This window comes from Mustelus asterias, assembly GCF_964213995.1.
Source record: "Mustelus asterias chromosome 26 unlocalized genomic scaffold, sMusAst1.hap1.1 SUPER_26_unloc_11, whole genome shotgun sequence".
NCBI classification, from domain to species: domain Eukaryota; kingdom Metazoa; phylum Chordata; class Chondrichthyes; order Carcharhiniformes; family Triakidae; genus Mustelus; species Mustelus asterias.
In genome coordinates, this window is record NW_027590078.1 from 521,005 (window position 1) to 544,784 (window position 23,780).

General features: G+C 46.0%; 1 long non-coding RNA gene across 1 annotated transcript in view; it reads right to left on the reverse strand.

Annotated features, from left to right (window-relative positions):
- Positions 1-1,175: 1,175 nt before the first annotated feature.
- The window catches only part of LOC144482093 (uncharacterized), a 71,205-nt gene continuing 48,600 nt past the window's right edge, over positions 1,176-23,780 (reverse strand). The window contains exons 4-5 of the long non-coding RNA XR_013495852.1: positions 4,928-5,025; positions 1,176-2,133 (exon numbers count right to left, since the gene is read on the reverse strand). This is a non-coding gene — a long non-coding RNA (uncharacterized LOC144482093). The remainder of the gene's footprint in view (positions 2,134-4,927; positions 5,026-23,780) is intronic.

Here is a 23,780-nt window from a genome sequence, read left to right on the forward strand (position 1 = left end):
CTTGCTCGAGGGCAGTTGAGAGTCCACCACATTGCTGCGGCTCTGGAGTCACATGTGAGCCAGACCGGGTCCGCACGGCAGATTTCCTTCCCTGAAGGACATTCGTGAACCAGATGGGCTTTTCCGACAGTCGACAATGGTTTCATGGTCATCAGTAGATTCTTAATTCCAGATATTTTTTATTGCATTCCAATTCCATCGTCTGTCGTGGCGGGATTCGAACCCGGGTCCCTGGAACATTAGCTGAGTTTCTGGATTAATAGTCTGGCGATAATACCACTGGGCCAATATATGTCAACAAAATAACTGAAGATGCTGGGAGTAAGCTGCCAGATTTCCAATATGATTCTAAACTAATTGTGAATTAAAGCTATGAGGAGGATTCAAAGGGGCTGCACAGAGATCTCGGCAAAATAACAGATTGGGGAACATGTTGGCAGATGGAGGAATGAATTAAATAATTTAATTTTGTGATTATTTGTTTTGATTTGATTTTATTCTTGTCACATGTATTAGTATACAGTGAAAGGTATTGTGTCTTGCACGCTATACAGACAATGCATATTGCACAGTGGTGAGCAGCACAGTGGCATGTTGGTTAGCACTGCTGCATCACAGATCCAGAGAACTGGGTTTGATTCCCGGCTTGGGCCACTGTCTGTGTGGAGTTTTCACATTCTCCCTGTGTCTGCGTGGGTTTACTCCGGGTCTGGTTTCCTTCCAAAATCCAAAGGTGTGCGGGTTAGGTGCATTGGCAATGATAAATTGCCCCTTAGTGTCCTGGGATATGTAGGTTCGAGGGATTAGCAGGGTAAATATTTGGGACTATGGGGATAGGACCCGGGTGGGATTGTTGTCAATGCAGACTCGATGGGCCGAATGGCCTCTTTCTTCACTGTAGGGTTTCTATGATTCCAGAGAAAGGAGAGGGTGCTGAATGTTACAGTCAGATCTAGGGTGTAGAGATGGGAGGTGTGGATAGAGATGCGCACAGAGACATATTTAGAATGTACATCTCTGTGAATGGAAAAGTTCTGAAGGACGACAATCGATATGTCGATATATTATCCTGTGAATAGGGAGTCACTGAAATTCTGTATCTCGAGTGTAGATGTTTCCCTGTAGGTGGAGAGGCTGTTAGGGTGCAGGGAACTAATCAAGAATGGTTGTCTTTTATAAAAATGTTCGTTTAAAAGTTTATTTATCAGTGTCTCAAGTAGGCTTACATTAACATTGCAATGAAGTTACTGTGACATCTTAGCGTTCAACTGAACTCAACCGTCCAACCTGCTTTGAGCTCAGCTCAAGTCATGCCATGGAATGTGAAGCTGTGTAAACTCGATCCGCTTGAAGCCAATGCAAAAACGGAACTGAACCACTGGATTCCATTCAACCCAAAATAATGCAACATTTAACAAGGCAAAACCATCATGTGGCCGCCGGGATTTACTGGATGGTTTCAGAATGAGAAATGAGAAGGGAGCCTGACGGACAAAGCATCGTCATGAATAACTCCCGTGCTATGTTTTTTTAGCTCCCATGTTTCACAGAATGGCGATATTTAAAATGAGAAGGAATGTCTTTTTTTATTCCGCACGACATTATAGATAAGATATTTTTCGGCCAGATTCCCCCGTTAAAACAGCAATGTCATGATGCTAATTTGCTGTCAGCTCAATGATGTGATGCACAGTGGAATGTTTCAGGAATGAATCTTCTGTTTTCTGTTGAGGAACTAGTATACCTTACAATGAGGCTGCTTGAAATATTCAAATCCTGAAATAAAATGCAGTTTCCACGACAGTTTGGCTCATTGTTCTTCAAAGACTTTTACAAAAATAAGTTTCAACAAATGCCGGAGGTCGAATGTCTCCTTAAGATTTTAACAATGTTGATAGTTTACAATCGCACTCTGGTCTTCATTTCTCAGAAGGTGATGCCGCTCTAGTTGCTTCATGTGATATTCAGCTGCAATGAAGCTCGCAGGAATTGAGTTGATGTCCTCTACAATGATATCTCCGGTGTTACTGCTGATACAACTACTGGATTGATGTTACATCAAGTGCTGGAGCAGATTCTAAGCGGAAACAACAACCACGTCCCGAAAGACCAGCCAGGAAAGAACGTGTTTGTCTGGGGAGGAAAACAGAAATAATGTTTCAAATTCACTTCTGTGTTAAACATCAAATCACAGAATCCCTGGAGTGCAGAAGGAGGCTATTCGGTCCATCAAGTCTGCACCGACCACAATCCCACCCAGGCCCTATTCCCATAACCCCACATATCCCTGCTAATTCCCCTGACACTAGGGTCAATTTAGCATGGCCAATCAACCTAACCCACACATCTTTGGACTGTGGGAGGAAACCGGAGCACTCGGCTGATTCCCACGCAGACACAGGGAGAATGTGCCAACTCCACACAGTCAGTGACCTGAGACCAGAATTGAACCCGGGTCCCTGGTGCTGTGAAGCAGCAGTGATAACCACTGTGCCACCGTGCTGCCCCAAATATCAAATCAACCAAATCAAATGTTCACCATACAACAACAGCTGCATGTAAACTACAAAGGGTCGTGAATGTAGCCCAGTCCATCACGCAAACCAGCCTGCCATCTACTGACACTGGCTACACTGCTCATTGCCTCGGAAAAGCAGCCAGCATAATCTAGGACCCCATGCGCCCCGGACATTCTCTCTTCCACATTCTTCTGTCGGGAAAAAAGATACAAAAGTCTTAGATCACGTGCAAACCAACTCAAGAACAGCTTCTTCCCTGCTGCCATCAGCGTTTTGAATGAGCCTACCTCATATGGTACAGAAATTAGCACTGCTCCTTCACAGAGCCAGGGTCTCAGTTCAATTCCAGCCTTGGGTCACTGTCAGTCTGCAGTTTGCATGTTCTGCCCGTGTCTGCGTGGGTTTCCTCTGGGTGCTCCGGTTTCCTCCCGCAGTCTAGAGATGTGAATGTTAGGTGGATTGGCAATGGTAAATTGCCACTTCATGTCAGAGGAATTAGCAGGGATATGTAGGGTGACGGTGATCGGGCTTGGGTGAGATTGGTGTCGGTACAGGCTCGATGGGCTGAATGGTCTCTTTCTGCATTGCCGGCCTTCTGTCATATTAAGTTGATCTTTCTCTAAACCCGAGCTATGACTGTAACACTACATTCTGCACCCTCTCCTTCCCTTCTCTATGTCCGGTATGCTTTGTATAGCGTGCAAAAACAATACTTTTAAAATTAGAAGTTTATTCATCAGTTTCACATGGGTTTCCATTAACACTGCAATGAAGTTATTGTGAAAATCCCCTCGGCGCCACACTCTGGTGCCTGTTCGGGTAAACTGAGGGAGGATTTAGCATGGCCAATGCACCTAACCAGCATGTCTTTCTGACTGGGATTCTTAGCTTGTGTCCACTGGGTTGCTATACAGTGACCCAAGTTGGGAATTGAACCCAGGTCACTGAAGCTGTGAGGCAGCAGTGCTCACCACTGTGCCCTTACGCGGCCCATGTCACATATGGAATTAAAATGCTCATTAGTGCGTCCATTGGATGTGGTTTGTTTAAACTTTTAGAAGGCTATCGACAAGGTCTCACATAGCAGACTAAGATGTAAACTTAAAGCACATGGGATTGCGGATAATGTCTTCACATGGATAGAAAGCTGGTTAAGCAGATAGAAAGCAAAGATTTGGCATAAATGGGTCTTTGTCGGATCGGCAGTCAGTGACTCGTGGGGTTCAGCAGGTATCTATGCACGGACCCCAACTGTTCACATTATTTGCTAATGATTTCGAAGTGGGAACTGAATATATTATCACCAAATTTGCAGATGATGTAAAGTTGGGTGGGAGGGTGAGCTGTGAGGAGAATGCAGAGATGCTTCAGCGTGATTTCTATCGGCTGAGAGTGTGGGTATCGGCATGGAAGATGCAATATAATGTGGATAAATGCGAGGTTATCCAAATGATAGCAAATGTAGGAAGGCAGATTATTATTTGAATGGGTGTAAATTGAGAGAGATAGATACTTAGCGAGACCTTGGCATCCTCGTGCATCAGTTTCTGAAAGTAAGCGCGCAGGTACAGCAGGCAGTAAAGAAGGTAAATGGCATGTTGGCCTTCATAGCGAGAGGATTTGAGTATAGGGATTGGGATGTTTTGATGCAATTGTATAGGGCATGGGTAAGGCCTCACCTGGAGTATTGTGTGCAGTTTTGGTATCCTTATCTGAGGAAGGATGCCCTTCCTATAGAGGGAGTGCAGTGAAGGTTTACCAGGCTGATCCCTGGGATGGCAGACCTGTCATATGAAGAGAGACTAAATTTGTTAGGATTAGATTCAATGGAGTTTAGAAAAGTGTGACGGGATCTCATAGAAACCTGTAAAATTCTAATAGGATTAGACAGGGTAGGTTCAGAAAGAATTTTCCCGATGGTGGGAGAGTCCAGAACCAGGGGACATTGTTTGAGGATAAGGATAAACCTTTTGGAACTGAGTTGAGGAGAAATGTCTTCACCCAGAGGGTGCTGAATGTGTGGAACTCATTACTACAGAATGTAGTTGAGGCCAAAGCATGTGTGCTTTCAAGAATAAATTAGATAAAGCTCTTGGGGCTAAAGGGATCATGGGATATGGGGGGGAAGGGGGGGATCAGGATATTTAATTCGATGATCAGCCATGATCAAAAAGAATGGCAGAGCAGGTTCGAGGGGCCGAGTGGCCGATACCTGCTTCCAGTCTCTATGTTTCTATTGACTCTTCAACACGCTTTCCAATTTACCATTTCTATCCCTGACCAATAAGCACCAAACATTCTCAACGCGATCAGGTCACGCGTACATGCCACTCAACAGCTGCTGGGCTGAGTTAGCCACAAACTCAATATATTCTTTCTCCAGGCAACGTGTCAAGTGATCCACTTACGGGCAAATTATCCATTTGGCCTCAGTCATAATCGGTATACACACATTTCCCCTGAGTGCCTGTACAGCCCTTGGGACATTCACTTGAGGAGAGACAGCCTGTAAAGGGATCACACAATACCAGTTAGAATTAGAAAGGGAGAAATGTGTAGATTTCACAGCTTTCACCTGTAAGCTTCGTAACAACATGTCACTGACAATTATTTGAATTAGTTCAGTGAGAGCTGTTTCGTGGACAGATTAGTCGAGTTATGGTTTTACCTTTGTTACCCATGGGTGGTCTCTGACAGTGCATCCTCAAGAGACTACAGAAAACAAGGTATTTATTTACCATCGATCGCTCCCAGTCTTAATCCAAGCAAACCCAGTCTATCCGCTGTGTGAAGTCACTTCAAACTTTATGAGAGAAAGGATATTATTAAACTAGAAAGAGTGCAGAAAAGATTTACTGGGATGCTACCGGGATTTGATGGTTTGAGTTACACGGAGAGTTTGGATAGACTGGGACTTTTTTCCCTGGACCGTCGGGTGCTTCGGGGTGATCTTAAGAGATCTATAAAATTATGAGATGCTAGATAGTCCACATCTTTTCCCGAAGGTAGGGGACTCCTAAAGTAGAGGACATAGCTTTAAGGTGAGAGGAGAGAGATGCAAAAATGCCCAGAGGGACAATTTTTTCACACAGAGGGCGGTGAATGTCTGGAAGAAGCTGCCAGAGGCAGTAGCAGAGGCGGATACAATTTTGTCTTTTAAGCAGCATTTAGACAGTTACATGGGTAAGATGGGTATAGAAGGATATGCGCCAAATGCAGGCAATTGGGAGTAGCTAAGTGGTTAAAAAAAGGTGGCATGGACCAGTTGGGCTGAAGGGCCTGTTTCCATGCTGTAAACCTCTCTGACTCTATGACATGGGGGACAACAGTCAGACTCCGCACAGACAGTGACCCAAGCCGGGAAGCGAACCCTGGTCTCTGGCGCTGTGAGGGAGCAGCACTAACCACTGTGTCACCTAGTCTCAGACTATCTGATCTTATTATTGTTGGGTAAACAAATATAGAGAAAGAGAATGAATGATATGAATTAAAAGAGTTTCCATAGCTGGAATCGTGGTCTGTGTGGATGAGCAATCCAAATTAAGATGATTTGCAGAGATACAATTTAAAATTCACATTGTTATATGACTGCATCATGTAACCACGATTTTGCAAATTATGGGTCTGTGTGAATTATGGAAAAAGCTATTCGATTTCCCATTCATCTGGTTTTCTTGTCGAATTACCTTTCTTTTTACTTAGTTACCTTTTAGATCAACACTAAATCTCAGATCCTGGCAACAAGAAGGTCATTTATTCTTGTTTTCTTTTGAATATTAATGTCTCAAACGGATAAGTAGCGACCGTTTGGTAAATAAGACAACTGCAAATGACTTGCTGGGACTGAAAGGGCTTCACTAAATTGATGTGAGCTTAATTTTCAGTTTATTTTCATTTGACTTATTATTGTCACATTTATTAATATATAATGAAAAGTATTGTTTCTTGCGCGCTATACAGACAAAACATAGAGAAGGAAAGGAGAGAGTGCAGAATGTAGTGTCACAGTCATAGCTCGGGTGCAGAGAAAGATCAACTAAATGCGAGATAAGTCAATTCAAAAGTCTGACAGCAGCAGAGAAGAAGCTGTTCTTTAGTCGATTGGTACGTGACCTCAGATTTTTGTATCTTTTTCCCGAAGAAAGAAGGTAGAAGAGAGAATGTCCGGGGTACGTGGGGTCCTTAATAATGCTGGATGCGTTGCCGAGACAGCGGGAAGTATAGACAGAGTCAATGGATGCCAGGCTGGTTTGCGTGATGGATTGGGCTACATTCAAAACCTTTTGTAGTTCCTTACAGTCTTGGGCAGAGCAGGAGACATACCAAGCTGTGACCCAACCAGAAAGAATGCATCTGTAAAAGTTACTGAGATTCGCAGCTGACATGCCAAATTTCCTCAGTCTTCTGAGAAAGTAAGAGGCGTTGGTGGGCTTTCTGAACTCGAGTGTCGGCATGTGGGGATCAGGACAGGTTGTTGGTGTTCTGGACACTAAAAACTTGAAGTTCTTGACCCTTTCTACTTCGTCCCCATTGATGTAGACAGGGGCATGTTCTCCTTTACGCTTCCTGAAGTCGATGACAATCTCCTTCATTTTGCTGACATTGAGGGAGGGATTACTGTGGCTGCACCAGTTCACCAGATTCCCTATCTCATTCCTGTACTCTGTCTCGTCATTGTTTGAGATAAGTTTATTTATTAGTGTCACATGTAGGCTTACATTAGCACAGCAATGACGTTGTGAAAATCCCATAGTCACCACACTCCGGCACCTGTTCGAGTACAAAGAACAAAGAACAGTACAGCACAGGAAACAGGCCCTTCGGCCCTCCAAGCCTGTGCCGCTCCTTGGTCCAACGAGACCATTCGTTTGTATCCCTCCATTCCCAGACTGCTCATGTGACTATCCAGGTAAGTCTTAAATGATGCCAGCGTGTCTGCCTCCACCACCCTACTTGGCAGCGCATTCCAGGCCCCCACCACCCTCTGTGTAAAAAACATCCCTCTGATATCTGAGTTATACCTCGCTGCTCTCACCTTGAGCCCGTGACCCCTCGTGATCGTCACCTCCGACCTGGGAAAAAGCTTCCCACTGTTCACCCTATCTATACCCTTCATAATTTTGTACACCTCTATTAGGTCTCCCTTCATTCTCCGTCTTTCCAGGGAGAACAAGTCCAGTTTACCAAATCTCCCCCCATAGCTAAGACCCTCCATACCAGGCAACATCCTGGCAAACCTTCTCTGCACTCTGTCTAAACCCTCCACGTCCTTCTGGTAGTGCGGCGACCAGAACTGGATGCAGTACTCCAAATGTGGCGATCACGAGGGGTCACGGGCTCAAGCTGAGATGGGCGAAGTATAACTCAGACATCAGAGGGACATTTTTTACACAGAGGGTGGTGGGGGCCTGGAATGCGCTGCCAAGTAGGGTGGTGGAGGCAGTCACGCTGACCTCGTTTAAGACTTACCTGGATAGTCACATGAGCAGCCTGGGAATGGAGGGATACAAACGATTGGTCTAGTTGGACCAAGGAGCGACACAGGCTTGGAGGGCCGAAGGGCCTGTTTCCTGTGCTGTACTGTTCTTTGTTCTTTGTTCTAACCAGCGTTCTGTACAACTGCCACATCAGACTCCAGCTTTTATACTCTATACCCCGTCCAATCAAGGAAAGCATACCATATTCCTTCTTCACCACCATCCCCAAATCTACTGCCACCTTCAAGGATTTGTGGACTTGCACACCGAGGTCCCTCTGTGTTTCTATACTCTTGATGGCTATTATTGTGTAATCAGTATTGTGTAAGCAATGTTGTGAAATCAATATTGTGCAATAAATATTGTACAATCAGTATTGTGTAATCAATGTTGTGTAATCAATGTTGTGTAATCAATATTGTGTAATCAATGTTGTGTAATCAATGTTGTGTAATCAATATTGTGTAATCAATGTTGTGTAATCAATGTTGTGTAATCAATATTGTGTAATCAATGTTGTGTAATCAATACTGTGTAATCAAAGTTGTGTAATCAATGTTGTGTAATCAATATTATGTAATCAATACTGTGTGATCAAAGTACTGTAATCAACACTGTGTAATCAAAGTTGTGGAATCAATATTCTGAATATTCCGGGGTACAAGTGTTTTAGGCGAGACAGAGGAGGGACCAAAAGAGGTGGGGGAGTAGCAGTATTAGTTGGAGAGCATATTACAGCGGTGCAGAGGGAGGACAATTCAGAGGGGTCGTGTAACGAGTCACTGTGGGTGGAGCTCAGCAACAGGAATGGAGCTGTCACTATGTTGGGGGTATACTGCAGGCCCCCCAACAGGCCAAGGGAAGTGGAAGAACGGAAATGTCAGGAGAGAATGGATATGTGCAGGAAAAATAGGGTTGTTGTAGTGGGAGACTTCAATTTCCCTGGTATAGAATGGAAATCGCGTAGGGCTGGGAGTCTGAATGGGGAGGAATTTGTAAAATGTGTACAGGAAGGTTCTTTGGAACAATATGCAGATCGCCCGACTAGAGAGGGGGCGAGACTGGACCGAGTACTGGGGATTGAGCCCGGTCAGGTTTTCAAAGTTTTGGTAGGGGAACATGTGGCAAATAGTGACCACAATTCTGTTAGCTACAGGATAGTGATGGAAAATGATGAGTGGTGTCCCAAGGGTAAGGTGTTGGATTGGGGGAAGGCTAACTTTATTGGGATCAGGCAGAAATTGACAGCTGGTGATTGGGAGAGGCTGTTTGAGGGTAAATCCACATCTGGCATGTGGGAGTCTTTTAAGGAACAGTTGTTAGGGCTGCAGGATAGGCCTGTGCCTGTAAAAAAGAAGGACAGGAAGGGTCGGATTCGAGAACCGTGGAGAACCAGGGAAATTGAGGGATTGGTGAAAAAGAAAAGAGAGGCGTATGTTGGTCCAGGCAGCTAAAAACGGAGGGAGCTCTGGAGGAATACAAAGAAAGTAGGAAAGAATTCAAACGAGCAATTAGAAGGGAAAAAAGAGGTCACGAAATGTCCTTGGCAGATAGGATTAAGGAGAATCCCAAGGCATTTTATTCATACGTTAGGAGCAAAAGGGTTGTCAGAGAAAAAAAATCGGACCCCTCAGGGACAAAAGTGGGGAATTATGCTTGGAGGCCAAAGAAGTAGGGGAGATCCTAAATGAATGCAGTGCGTCGGTATTCACAAAGGAAATGGATGTGTTGACTGGGAGTGTCTCGGCGGGACTGTTGACCCGTTAGAGAAAATCTCCATCACAATGGAGGAAGTGTTAGGTTTTTTAGGGAATATAAAGACTGACAAATCTCCAGGGCCTGATGGAATCTATCCAAGGCTGCTCAGGGAGACGAGAGATGAAATCGCTGGGCCTCTGACGCAAATCTTTGTGTCGTCACTGGATACAGGTGAGGTCCCAGAGGATTGGAGGATAGCTAATGTGGTCCCGTTATTTAAGAAGGGTAGGAAGGATAACCCGGGAAATTATAGGCCGGTGAGCTTGACGTCCGTGGTAGGGAAGTTGTTGGAGAGGATTCTTAGAGATAGGATGTATGCGCATTTAGAAAGGAATAAACTCCTTAACGATAGTCAGCATGGTTTTGTGAGAGGGAGGTCATGCCTCACTAACCTGGTGGAGGTTTTTGAAGAAGTGACGAGAATGGTTGACGATGGAAGGGCCGTGGATGTCGTCTATATGGACTTTAGTAAAGCGTTTGACAAAGTCCCTCATAGTAGGTTGGTGCAAAATGTTGGATCTCACGGGATAAAGGGGGAGTGGCTAGATGGGTGGAGAACTGGCTTGGTCACAGAAGACAGAGGGGTGGTAGTGGAAGGGTCTTTTTCCGGCTCCATGCCTGTGACTAGTGGTGTTCCGCAGGGCTCTGTATTGGGACCTCTGCTGTTTGTGATATATATATATATATATATATATATATATATATATATAAACGATCTGGAAGAAGGTGTAACTGGGGTGATCAGTAACTTTGCGGACGACACGAAAATGGCTGGACTTGCAGATAGTGAGGAACGTTGTCAGAGGCTACAGAAGGATATAGATAGGCTGGAAATTTGGGCAAAGAAATGGCAGATGGAGTTCAATCCAGATGAATGCGAAATGATGCATTTTGGTAGAACTAACGTCGGGGGGAGCTATACGATAAATGGCAGAACCATAAAGGGTGTAGATACGCAGAGGGACCTGGGTGTGCAAGTCCACAGATCCTTGAAGGTGACGTCACAGGTGGAGAAGGTAGTGAATTAGGCATATGGCATGCTTGCCTTCATAGGATGGGGCATAGAGTATAAAAGTTGGGGTCTGATGTTGCAGTTGTATGGAACGTTGGTTCAGCCGCATTTGGAATACTGCACCTAGTTCCGTTCGCCACACTACCAGAAGGACGTGGAGGCTTTGGAGGTTTACCAGGATGTTGCCTGGTATGGAAGGGTTTACCAGGATGTTTCCTGGTATGGAAGGGCTTAGTTATAAGGAGAGATTGTGTAAACTGGGGTTGTTCTCACTAGAAAGACGGAGGATGGGGGGTGACCTAATCGAGGTGTATAAAATTATGAAAGGCAAAGTTAGGGTGAACCGTGGGAAGCATTTTCCCAAGTCGGTGGTGACGTTCACGAGGGGTCATAGGTTCAAGGTGAGAGGGGGAAGGTTTAACACGGATATCAGAAGGACGTATTTTACACAGAGGGTGGTGGGAGCCTGGAATGCGCTGCCGGGCAAAGTGGTGGAGGCGGATACACTGGGAACGATTATGACTTATCTGGTCAGCCACATGAACGGAGTGGGAATGGAGGGATACAAAAGAATGGTCTAGTTTGGACCAGGGAGCGGCGTGGACTTGGAGGCCGAAGGGCTGGTTCCTGTGCTGTTTTGTTCTGTGTTCTTTGTAATATTGTGTAATCAATGTTGTGTAATCATAACTGTGTAATCAATGTTGTGTAATTAATATTGTGTAATCAATGTTGTGTAATCATAACTGTGTAATCAATGTTGTGTAATTAATATTGTGTAATCAATGTTGTGTAATCATAACTGTGTAATCAATGTTGTGTAATTAATATTGTGTAATCAATGTTGTGTAATCAATACTGTGTAATCAATATTGTGTAATCAATGTTGTGTAATCCTTATTGTGTAATAAATATTGTGTAATCCTTATTGTGTAATCATTATTGTGGAATCAATATTGTGTAATCCTTATTGTGTAATCAAAATTGTGAATTGAAGGTATTTGACCCAGATTATTTTAACGTGCGTCACTGAACACAGTACTTTAATTTAACAGCAAAGTTCCTTTTCTGACTGTCGATTCTGGGCAGTGGTTCGAAAATCACCATTTTGTTATGAAATAAGGGACCTTCTGTTTCCACTGTCTGTTTACTTTGGGAGGTATAACTTTATCAAAAACAGAAAATACTGGAAAATCTCAGCAGGTCTGACAGCATCTGTGAATCATAGAATCCCTACAGTGCAGAAGGAGGCCATTTGGCCCATCGAGCCTACACCAACAACAATCCCACCCAGGCCCTATCCCCGTAACCCCACATATTTACCCTGCTAGTCCCCCTGACACTAAGTGGTGATTTATCATGGTCGATCCACCAAACCTGCAGATCTTTGGACTGCGGGAGGAAACCGGAGCACCCGGAGGAAACCCACACAGACACGGAGGGAATGTGCAAACTCCACACAGACAGAAGAGAGAATCGAGACAACGCTTTGAGTCTGACGAAGGGTCATCCAGAGTTGAAACATTTGCTCTATTCTCTCCCCACAGATGCTGTCGGACCTACTGAGTTTTTCCAGCATTTCCTGTTTTAATTTCAGATTCCAGCATCCGCGGTATTTTGCTTTTATCTTACTCTTCATCAAAGATGGCACCGTTTACAGATTAAAGTTTATGTATTGGTCACAAGTAGGCTTATATTAACGCTGCAATTAAGTTAATTTTGTTGAAACGTCACTTATTGCAAACGAGCTGCCAGAGGCAGTAGTGGAGGCGGGTACAATTTTGCCTTTCAAAAAGCATTTAGACAGTTACATGGGTAAGATGGGCTGCACGGTGGCACAGTGGTTGGCACTGCTGCCTCACAGCGGCAGGCACCCGGGTTCCATTCCAGCCTCAGGTCTCTGTCTGTGTGGAGTCTGCACGTTCTCCCCGTGTCTGCGTGGGTTTCCTCCGGGTGCTACAGTTCCCTTCCACAGTCCGAAGGTGAGTAGGTTAGGTTGATTGGCCATAGTAAATTGCCCCTTAGTGTCAGGTGGACTAGCATGATAAATGTGTGGGGTTACAGGGATAGGGTCTGGGTGGGATTGTGATTGGTGCAGACACGATGGGCCAAATGGCCTCCTTCTGCACATTAGGGATTCTATGATTTCTATGGGTATAAAGGGATATGGGCCAAATGCGGGCAATTGGGACGAGCTTATTGGTGAAAACTGGGATGTGTGGACAAGTTGGGCCAAAGGGCCTGTTTCCATGCTGTAAATCTCTGAATCCACTGTGAAAATCCCCAAGTCAGTACACTCCGGAACCTGTTCGCATGTACTTAGGGAGAATTTAGCATGGCCAATGCACCTGACCAGCATGTCTTTGGACACTAAGGGGCAATTTAGCATGGCCAATCCCCCTAACCTGTACACCTTTGCACAATAAGGGCCCGATTTTCCCATTTTGATTCCAAGCGCTGAATCTGGACGCAATTCAGATCCGACTTGGAAATCTGTTCTCCGGGGCCCCAGACGCACTTCAACCGGAAAAAACATTGTGAGTCTGAATCGCTCTGTGGGCGGGGCTTCTCGCTCTCGAAACGCTGCAACTCCGATCGGAGCTCTGAACTGCGCGTGCGCAGTGAGAAATACATCTGAAATGGGCGCCCCTGTCACATCGCTCCCGGGCAGCAACAAGCGGATAAAGTGGCCTGGGAGCGAAAAGTGGGAGTGCCCCCTTCACCAGAGAATTATCTGATCCACCTCCCTCCCCTCCCCCATGACCAGAGAATGAACTGATCCACCTCCCTCCCCTCCCCCCATGACCAGAGAATGATCTGATCCACCTCCCTCCCCTCCCCCCATGACCAGAGAATGATCTGATCCACCTCCCTCCCCTCCCCCCATGACCAGAGAATGATCTGATCCACCTCCCTCCCCTCCCCCCATGACCAGAGAATGATCTGATCCACCTCCCTCCCCTCCCCCCATGACCAGAGAATGATCTGATCCACCTCCGGCATCCCGCACTCCCACCCCCCTCTCCCCCCACCACTGATCTGAGTCAGAGAGCCGCCAGAAGCTCTGACCTTACCTCCTCAGAGCTGGACTGCCCGAAACAGACCTTTGCCGAGCACATCTGTTCCGCGCCGAATCTGGACGGGCGAACGCGATGGTAAGGGGGGAAATGCAGGTACGATTGGGCATCCAGCTCATTAAGTCAATTTAAATGCATCACCCATTTCGGGCGCGGTTCGGATCGTGGCCATTTTCGGGACTGGGTAAAGTGGACATCTGCACGGATTGTACTAATCGCCTCACACCTGACTTTACCAAGTTTTCGCGCCGTTAAGGCAATTTAACATGGCCAATCAACCGATCCTCCATATCTTTGGACACTAAGGGACAAGTTAGCATGGTTAATCCACCTGTCCTTCTCATCTTTGGACACTAAGGGGCAATTCAGCATGGCCAATCCACCCAACCTGCACATCTTTGGACACGACACAACCTGCTGTTCTGAGGCTTTATCCCGCTGGCAAATCAGACCATGAGGCCCTTAGTGTGGTGTAACATAACCGATGTGTCGTGCCAAAATCAGTATTGTTCATTCTCAGTGTGTGGGCATTGCTGACTTTAGTGTCCATCCTTGGACATTCATCGTTGGAGCTTTCTTAGAACCACAGGGCTGACTCAGTCACTTCAGAGGACAGTTGAGTCAACCACATTGGTGTGGGGCTGGAGTCACGTAGAGCTGAGCCTGGGTAAGGACCTCTCCCGAAGTACATCAGTGAACTGGTCAGGTTTTTACAACAACCCATCAACTTCACCGCTATTTTCACTGACTTATTTCCAGATTTTACAAACTGAATTCAAATGTTTAAAGCCCCGTTCTCTGACCCAGCTCAACACGAAGGTGCCCTAAAATCTTCTTATTCTGCTCACACTCTGTACCTCCAACATTAATAAATCTTGATATTCAGAAATAGATTGATACTTCGTGGGGTGTCACAGCGCCAGGGACCCGGGTTCGATTCCTGGCCTCGGGCCACTGTCTGTGTGGAGTTTGCACGTTCTCCCCGTGTCTGCGTGGGTTTCCTCCGGGTGCTCCGGTTTCCTCCCACAGTCCAAAGATATGCAGGTTAGGTGGATTGGCCATGCTAAATTGCCCTTATTGTCAGGGAGACTAGCTAGGGTAAATGCATGGGGTTGCAGGGATAGGGTCTGGATGGCATTGTGGCCGGTGCAGACTCGATGAGCTGAATGGCCTCCTTCTGCACTAGAATTCTATGATTCATCGTGGTATGAGTGCTACATTTAGCATGACCAATTCACCTGAGCTGCAAATCTTTGGACAGTAAGGGGCAATTAGCATGGCCAATCCACCTAACCCGCACATCTGTGGACACTAAGGGGCAATTAGCATGGCCAATCCAGCTATCCCGGACATCTGTGGACATTAAGGGGCAATGTAGAATGGCCAATCCACCTAACCCGCACATCTGTGGACACTAAGGGGCAATTAGCATGGCCAATCCAGCTATCCCGGACATCTGTGGACATTAAGGGGCAATGTAGAATGGCCAATCCACCTAACCTGCACATCTGTGGACACTAGGGGGCAATGTAGAATGGCCAATCCACCTATCCAGTACATCTGTGGACACTAAGGGGCAATGTAGAATGGCCAATCCACCTAACCTGCACATATGTGGACACTAAGGGGCAATGTAGAATGGCCCATCCACCTATCCAGCACCAAGGTACAGGGAGCCATCCAAGTTGGGGGAGAAACAAAAAATGTCGTAGAAATTGGGGATAGTACACTTTTGGATGCTGTTGGGGTAGACGACTTAGCAGGGGTAAGCCATGGTGTACAGGTCACTGGCTCAGAGTCTGTCCTTGTGGCTCAGAAGGGAAGGGGGGAGAGAAGTAGAGGATTAGTCATTGGGGACTCCATAGTTAAAGGGACGGATAGGAGATTCTGCGGGAATGAGAGAGACTCGCGGTTGGTGTGTTGCCTCCCAGGAGCCAGAGTCCGCGATGTCTCGGATCGTGTTTTCGATACCCTTATGGGGGAGGGGGACCAGCCCCAAGTTGTGGTTCACATAGGCACTCAAGACATAGGTAGGAAAAGGGATGGGGATGTAAGGCAGAAATTCAGGGAGTTAGGGTGGAAGCTTAGGGCTAGAACAAACAGAGTTGTTATCTCTGGTTTGTTACCCGTGCCACGTGATAGTGAGGAGAGGAATAGGGAGAGAGAGCAGTTGAACACGTGGTTACAGGGATGGTGCAGGAGGGAGGGATTCAGATACCTGGACAATTGAGGCACTTTCTGGGGTAGGTGGGACCTCTACAAACAGGATGGTCTGCACTTGAACCAGAGGGGTACTAATATCTTGGGGGGGAAATTTGCTAATGCACTTCGGGAGAGTTTAAACTAATTCAGCGGGGGGGGGGGGGGGGGGGCGGGGTACCTGAATTGTAGCTCCGGTGTACAGGAGGTTGAGAGTTGTGAGGTCATGGATGAGGTTTCAGAGTCGCAGGAGTGTACTGGCAGGCAGGCAGGCGGTTTGAAATGTGTATACTTCAACGCCAGGAGCATCCGGAATAAGGTGGGTGAGCTTGCAGCATGGGTTGGTACCTGGGATTTCGATGTTGTGGCCATCTCGGAGACATAGATAGAGCAGAGACAGGAATGGTTGTTGCAGGTTCCGGGGTTTAGATGTTTCAGTAAGTGCAGGGAAGGTGATAAAAGAAGGGGAGGTGTGGCATTGTTAGTCAAGGACAGTATTACGGTGGCAGAAAGGACATTTGATGAGGACTCGTCTACTGAGGTAGTTTGGGCTGAGGTTAGAAACAGGAAAGGAGAGGTCACCCTGTTGGGAGTTTTTTATAGACCTCCGAAAAGTTCCAGAGATGTAGAGGAAAAGATTGCAAAGATGATTTTGGATAGGAGCGAAAGTAACAGGGTAGTAGTACTGGGGGACTTTAACTTTACAAATATTGACTGGAAAAGCTATAGTTCGAGTACTTTAGAGGGGTCGGTTTTTGTCCAATGTGTGCAGGAAGGCTTCCTGACACTGGATGTAGATAGACCAACAAGAGGCGAGGCCACATTGGATTTGGTACTGGGTAATGAACCAGGCCAGGTGTTAGATTTGGAGGTCGGTGAGCACTTTGGTGACAGTGACCACAATTCGATTACGTTTACTTTCGCAATGGAAAAGGATAGGTATATACCAAAGGGCAAGAGTTATAGCTGGGGGAAAGGAAATTATGATGCGATTAGGCGAGATTTAGCTGGCATAGGTTGGGGAAGGAAACTGCAGGGGATGGGCACAATTGTAATGTGGAACTTGTTCAAGGAACAGCTACTACGCGTCCTTGATAAATATGAGGTGCAGGCTGTTGGACTGGATGGGATTGATGTTCATAAGGAGGAGGTGTTAGCAATTCTGGAAAGGGTAAAAATAGATAAGTCCCCTGGGCCGAATGGGATTTATCCTAGGATTCTCTGGGAGGCTAGAGAGGAGATTGCAGAGCCCTTGGCTTTGATCTTTGTGTCGCCATTGTCTACAGGAACAGTGCCAGAAGACTGGAGGATAGCAAATGTTGTCCCCTTGTTCAAGAAGGGGAGTAGGGACAACCCTGGTAATTATAGACCGGTGAGCCTTACTTCTGTTGTGGGCAAAGTATTGGAAAGGATTATAAGAGATAGGATTTATAATCACCGAGAAAGGAATAATTTGATTAGGGATAGTCAGCACAGTTTTGTGAAGGGTAGGTCGTGCCTCACAAACCTTATTGAGTTCTTTGAGAAGGTGACCAAAGAGGTGGATGAGGGTAAAGCGGTTGATGTGGTGTATATGGATTTCAGCAAAGCGTTTGATAAGGTTCCCCATGGTAAGCTTTTGCAGAAAATACGGACACATGGGATTGAGGGTGATTTAGTGGTTTGGATCAGGAATTGGCTAGCTGTAAGAAAACAAAGGGTGGTGGTTGATGGGAAATGTTCATCCTGGAGTTCAGTTACTAGTGCTGTACCAAAAGGATCTGTTTTTGTGTCACTGCTGTTTGTCATTTTTATTAATGACCTGGATGAGGGCGTGGAAGGATGGATTAGTAAATTTGCGGATGACACTAAAGTCGGTGGAGTTGTAGACAGTGCGGAGGGAAGTGGCAGGTTACAGATGGACATAGATAAACTGCAGAGCTGGGCTGAGAGGTGGCAAATGGAGTTTAATGCGGAAAAGTGTGAGGTGAATCACTTTGGAAGGAGGAACAGGAATACAGAGGACTGGGCTAATGGTAAGATACTTGGTAGTGTGGATGAACAGAGGGATCTGGGAGTCCATCTGCATAGATCCCTGCAAGTTGGCACCCAGGGTGATAGGGTTGTTAAGAAGGCGTACGGTGTGTTAGCTTTTATTGGTCGAGGGATTGAGTTTCGGAGCCAGGAGGTCATGCTGCAACTCTACAAAACTCTGTTGCGGCCGCATTTGGAGTATTGCGTACAGTTCTGGTCGCCGTATTATAGGAAAGATGTGGAAGTGTTGGAAAGGGTGCAGAGGAGATTTACCAGGATGTTGCCTGGTATGGTGGGAACATCGTATGAGGAAAGGCTGAGGGGCTTGAGGTTGTTTTCGTTAGAGAGAAGGTTAAGAGGTGACTTAATAGAGGCATACAAGATGATCAGAGGATTAGATAGGGTGGATAGTGAGAGCCTTTTTCCTCGGATGGTGTTGGCTAGCACGAGGGGACATAGCTTTAAATTGAGGGGTGAGAGACATAGGACAGACGTTAGAGGTAGGTTCTTCACTCAGAGAGTAGTAAGGGCGTGGAATGCCCTGCCTGCAGCAGTAGTGGACTCGTCAACATTAAGAGCATTCAAATGGTTATTGGATAAACATATGGATGATATTGGAATAGTGAATTTTAGAGGGGCTTTAGATTGGTTTCACTGGTCGGCGCAACATCGAGGGCCGAAGGGCCTGTACTGCGCTGTAATGTTCTATGTTCTATGTTCTATCCAGTACATCTGTAGACACTAAGGGGCAATGTGGAATGGCCAATCCACCGATCCAGTACATCGGTGGACACTAAGGACACTTTAGCATTGCCAATCCACCTAACAGCACGTTTTTCAGACTGTGGGAGGAAACCGGAGCAGCCGGAGGAAACCCATGCAGACATGGGGAGAACATGCAGACTCCGCACAGACAGTAAGGCAAGCCGGGAATCGAACCTGTGTCCCTGGTGCTGTGAGGCAGCATAGCTAATCCAATTAGCCAGGCAGCAGGTTATATTAGTCTTGTCATTCTACAATGTGATCGGATTCATTGAACTGTCATGATGTTTTCACTATCTGTTTAAATTTCCAAGGATTATCACATTAAAAGCATCTTAGGGAAATGTCTGAGTGAATAACCCATCGCCCCCATGACTGTTTTGGAGGAGTTGAACAACAGGAATTGAACTGAAGGATGTTTTTCTTACCATAAAAGTCAGATCCATAACCTGATGTGAAGAAGACAGATTTATGTTAAATCTTGGATAAAATTATTTCAAAATCAACATGCTTAAAGATATTTATGCCTTAAGAACAAAGAAAAGTGCTGCAGAGGAACAGGCCCTTCGATGTTCACTCTCCCATGTATCTCTTGGAATGGGATTGTTTTTGCAGTGTAAACAAGTGCTGATTGTATCGGGAGGTTTAGCACTAAAGCATCAGTGAATAAGTATAAAGGTTATTTATTCGTGTCACAAGTAGGCTTACATTAACACTGCAATGAAGTTACTGTGAAAATCCCACAGTTGCTACACTCCGGCGCCTGTTTGGTTAACACTGAGGGAGTATTTAGCATGGCCAATGTACCTAACGAGCACTTCTATGGGACTTTGGAAGGAAACCGGAGCGCCCCGAGAAAGCTCATGCAGACACGGGGAGAACGTGCAGACTCCACACAGACAGTGACCCGAGCCGGGAATCGAACCCAGGTCCCTGTCGCTGTGAGGCAGCAGTGCTAACCACTGTGCCACTGTAGTGGGAGTGGTATAAAGCAGCCTATCAGGAATCACAGTGTAGAACAATGTAGGGCATCTTACGGGAAAGGGGCAGCAGATTTAAAACAGACATGGGGAGAAATTACTTCTCTCAATGGGTGGTGAATCTGTGGAATTCATTACCTCGGAGTGCGGTGGATGCTGGGACATGGTAAATTTGAGGAGACAGACAGAGTTTTAATTAGTAATGGATTGGAGCATGGGCTGGAGGGCGGTGTCGAGGGGGGGGGGGGGTGGGGCTGTCTGGTAATGGGAAGGGGGGGCTGGGTATTATCGGACTTGTTGCGCCCCTGATAGTTAAGGGTTTACCCGGCGATTGTCCAGAAGGCCTATTCTACTGGAGAATTGTGCTGTGCCTGCTACCATCTGACAAACTGATTCCAATCACTGACATCCGATCATAGTTACACTGAAAACATTAGGAGGGGAAAAAACTGTTGTAACTTTGGATTTTATTTTAAAGGCGCAGACGGTGCCCCGTATGAGACAGCCCCACACGCCCTACCCTCACCCCCACCGCAAATAAACACCCCACCCCCCTCGATATTCCATGTTCATCCAGCAGAAGGGACTCTTCAGTTCTGGGTAATAAAATGATAAATTTAATAATAAAATACGTAACACTGAGAGATAGTTCTATCTGACGCCTCTGATTGTACTGTACATAACACAGAGATAGTTCTATCTGAAGCCTCAGGTTGTACTGTACGTAACACAGAGAGATAGTTCTATCTGACGCCTCTGATTGTACTGTACATAACACTGAGAGATAGTTCTATCTGAAGCCTCAGATTGTACTGTACGTAACACTGAGAGATAGTTCTATCTGAAGCCTCAGATTGTACTGTACGTAACAGTGAGAGATAGTTCTTTCTGAAGCCTCAGATTGTACTGTTCATAACACTGAGAGATAGTTCTATCTGAATCCTCAGATTGTACTGTACGCAACACTGAGAGATAGTTCTATCTGAAGCCTCAGATTGTACTGTACGTAACACTGAGAGATAGTTCTATCTGAAGCCTCAGATTGTACTGTACGTAACAGTGAGAGATAGTTCTATCTGAAGCCTCAGGTTGTACTGTACGTAACACTGAGAGATAGTTCTATCTGAAGCCTCAGATTGTACTGTACGTAACAGTGAGAGATAGTTCTATCTGAAGCCTCAGGTTGTACTGTACGTAACACTGAGAGATAGTTCTATCTGAAGCCTCAGATTGTACTGTACGTAACACGGAGAGATAGTTCTATCTGAAGCCTCAGATTGTACTGTACATTGCACTGAGAGATAGTTCTATCTGAAGCCTCAGATTGCACTGTACATAACACTGAGAGATAGTTCTATCTGAAGCCTCAGATTGTACTGTACATAACACTGAGAGATATTTCTATCTGAAGCCTCAGATTGTACTGTACATAACACTGAGAGATAGTTCTATCTGAAGCCTCAGATTGCACTGTACATAACACTGAGAGATAGTTCTATCTGATGACTCGAGCTAAGACTGTACTGTACGTAATGCTGAGAGATTGATCCGTGTGAAGTCCTATACTAAGATTGTTCTGTCCATGAGCTGTACATAAGATCTGCTACAACCTGGATTAAGCAGACTATATCAACCCTGATTGACGTTAACTTCATCTAAAAACCACGACCATGATACCCAGAAGACAATAAGATATAAGAGCAGAATGAGGCCATTGGGCCCGTCGAGCCGGCTGCACCATTCAATTCTGGCTGATAAGTTTCTCAAACCCATTCTCCCGCTTTCTCCCCGTAACCCTTGATCGCTGTACCAGTCAAGAACCTATTTATCTCTTTATTAAATACATTCAATGATCTGGCCTCCACAGCCTTGTGTGGCAATGAGTTCCACAGATTCACCACCTTCTGGCTGAAGAAATTCCTCCTGGTCTCAGTTATGAAGTAAGAAGTCTCACAACAGCAGGTTAAAGTCCCACAGCTTTATTTCGAATCACGAGCTTTCGGAACGCTGCTCCTTCATCAGGTGAGTGGGAAACTGGTGTTGTGAGACTTCTTACTGCGCACACCCCAGTCCAACACCGCCATCTCCACATCACATTTCTAAAGGGCCATCCCTTTCCTCTGAGTCTGTGCCCTCGGGTCCAAGTCTCCCCAACTAATGGAAACATCTTCCCCAAGTGCACTCGATCCAGGCCTTTCATTATTCTGTAAGTTTCAATGTGCTCCCCTTCCTCATACTTCCAAACTGCATCGAGTATGGACCCCCAGTCCTCAGACGCTCCTCATGCGTCAAGTCTTTCATTCCCCGGATCATTCTTGTGAACCTGCTCTGGACCCTCTCCAAGGCCAGCACATCCTTCCTTAGATACGGGGACCAAAATTGCTGACAATATTGTGAATGCGGTCAGACCAGTGTCTTATAACCCCTCAGCAGTACACCCCTGCTTTTGCATTCTCGTCGTCTCGAAATTAACACTTGCAGAGTGATCTCTGCTATATCGAATTAATATTGACCCTACATTATTTCCAACTTTCCATCCCTCCCTGACCCTCAACACCCCATCGAGGCTGTAACTGTTCTACGTTGGGGATAAAAAGTGTTGGATTGAAGGGGGTTAAGTGAAGCTGTTTGTTTAGTGACTGGAATTGATGTGAGTCTCCATGGATCCGATTAGTGTGCCTGGAGGGATTTCCCTCTTCTATTAATAAGGGATTCCGTTCAATGTGTGGTCCCATTGAGTCAGCGGGAGCGGCAACTCCGACAGCAACAGAGATCAGCGGCTGTGGAGAGAGGGGGAGGGAGAGGAGAGATCAGAATCTGGGAGCAATGGATTGGAATCTTCCAACAATGGATCAGAATCTGGGAACAATGGATTGGAATGTTCCAACATTCGATCAGAATCTGGGAACAATGGATTGGAATCTTCCAACAATGGATCAGAATCTGGGAACAATGAACCGGAATGTTTCAACAATGGATCAGAATCTGGGAACAATGTACCGGAATGTTCCAACCAAGGACAGGAGTTTATTCTATTGGATTTCTCAGTTTACTGCTGATTATTGGTGGATGACCTCAGCTGTTCGGATTCGATATCTACTGTTCGCGATTCAATGTTTTTACTATCCCCTCCTGGCGATTGTTGGTGTTCCGGGTAAGTCTCTGGCTGGAATTGGACCGGCCCGACCGCCACGGGAATCGGAGCAGGCGAGAGGCGGAGAATGGGAAGGTCTGTTGAACACGGGTGGGATTTTGGAGCTTGGGGAAGAGTGAGGCTGTAAACTCCCGTCCCCTGTGTCCAGTTCCTAATTCTAGAAAGGCTGTTTACCTGTATTGATTTTCTTGTCATTTACTGTACTGGGTTTGCTGCTCTTGCTGAATGTCTGTATCCGGTTATTAATACTTTCAGCCACTGACAATTGTCTCAGGGTCTATGGGCTGGGATGTGTTCTGAGTGCTGTGACTTTCCATAGACATGTGACCTCAAACACTATTCCTTCGTGCGAAAAAGATTGAGACAGAATCCTTTTCACCCTCTGCATATAACACCAGTTCACCCACCCAATCACCAGGCGGCAGAATCAATTTTACTGGTCATATCTGCACAGCAGGATCTCACAGAGAGAAAACATATTTCATTAAATTTGAAATTTATTCATCAGTGTCACAAGTATGCGAACATTAACATTGCAATGAAGTTACTATAAAAATCCCCGAGTCACCACACTCCAGCGCCTGTTCAGGTCCATTGAGGGAGAATTTAGCACGGCCAATGCACCCAACCAGCACAACTTTCAGATAGTGGGAGGAAACTGGAGCACCCGGAGGAAACCCATGCAGACATGGGGAGAACATGCAGAATCTGCACAGACAGGGGCCAAGCCTGCAATTGAACCAGGACCTCTGGTGCTGTGAGGCAGCAACGCTATCCCCTGTGCCGCCACAAGCTCTCCGAGAGCAACAGGAACACAAACGCACATACATTA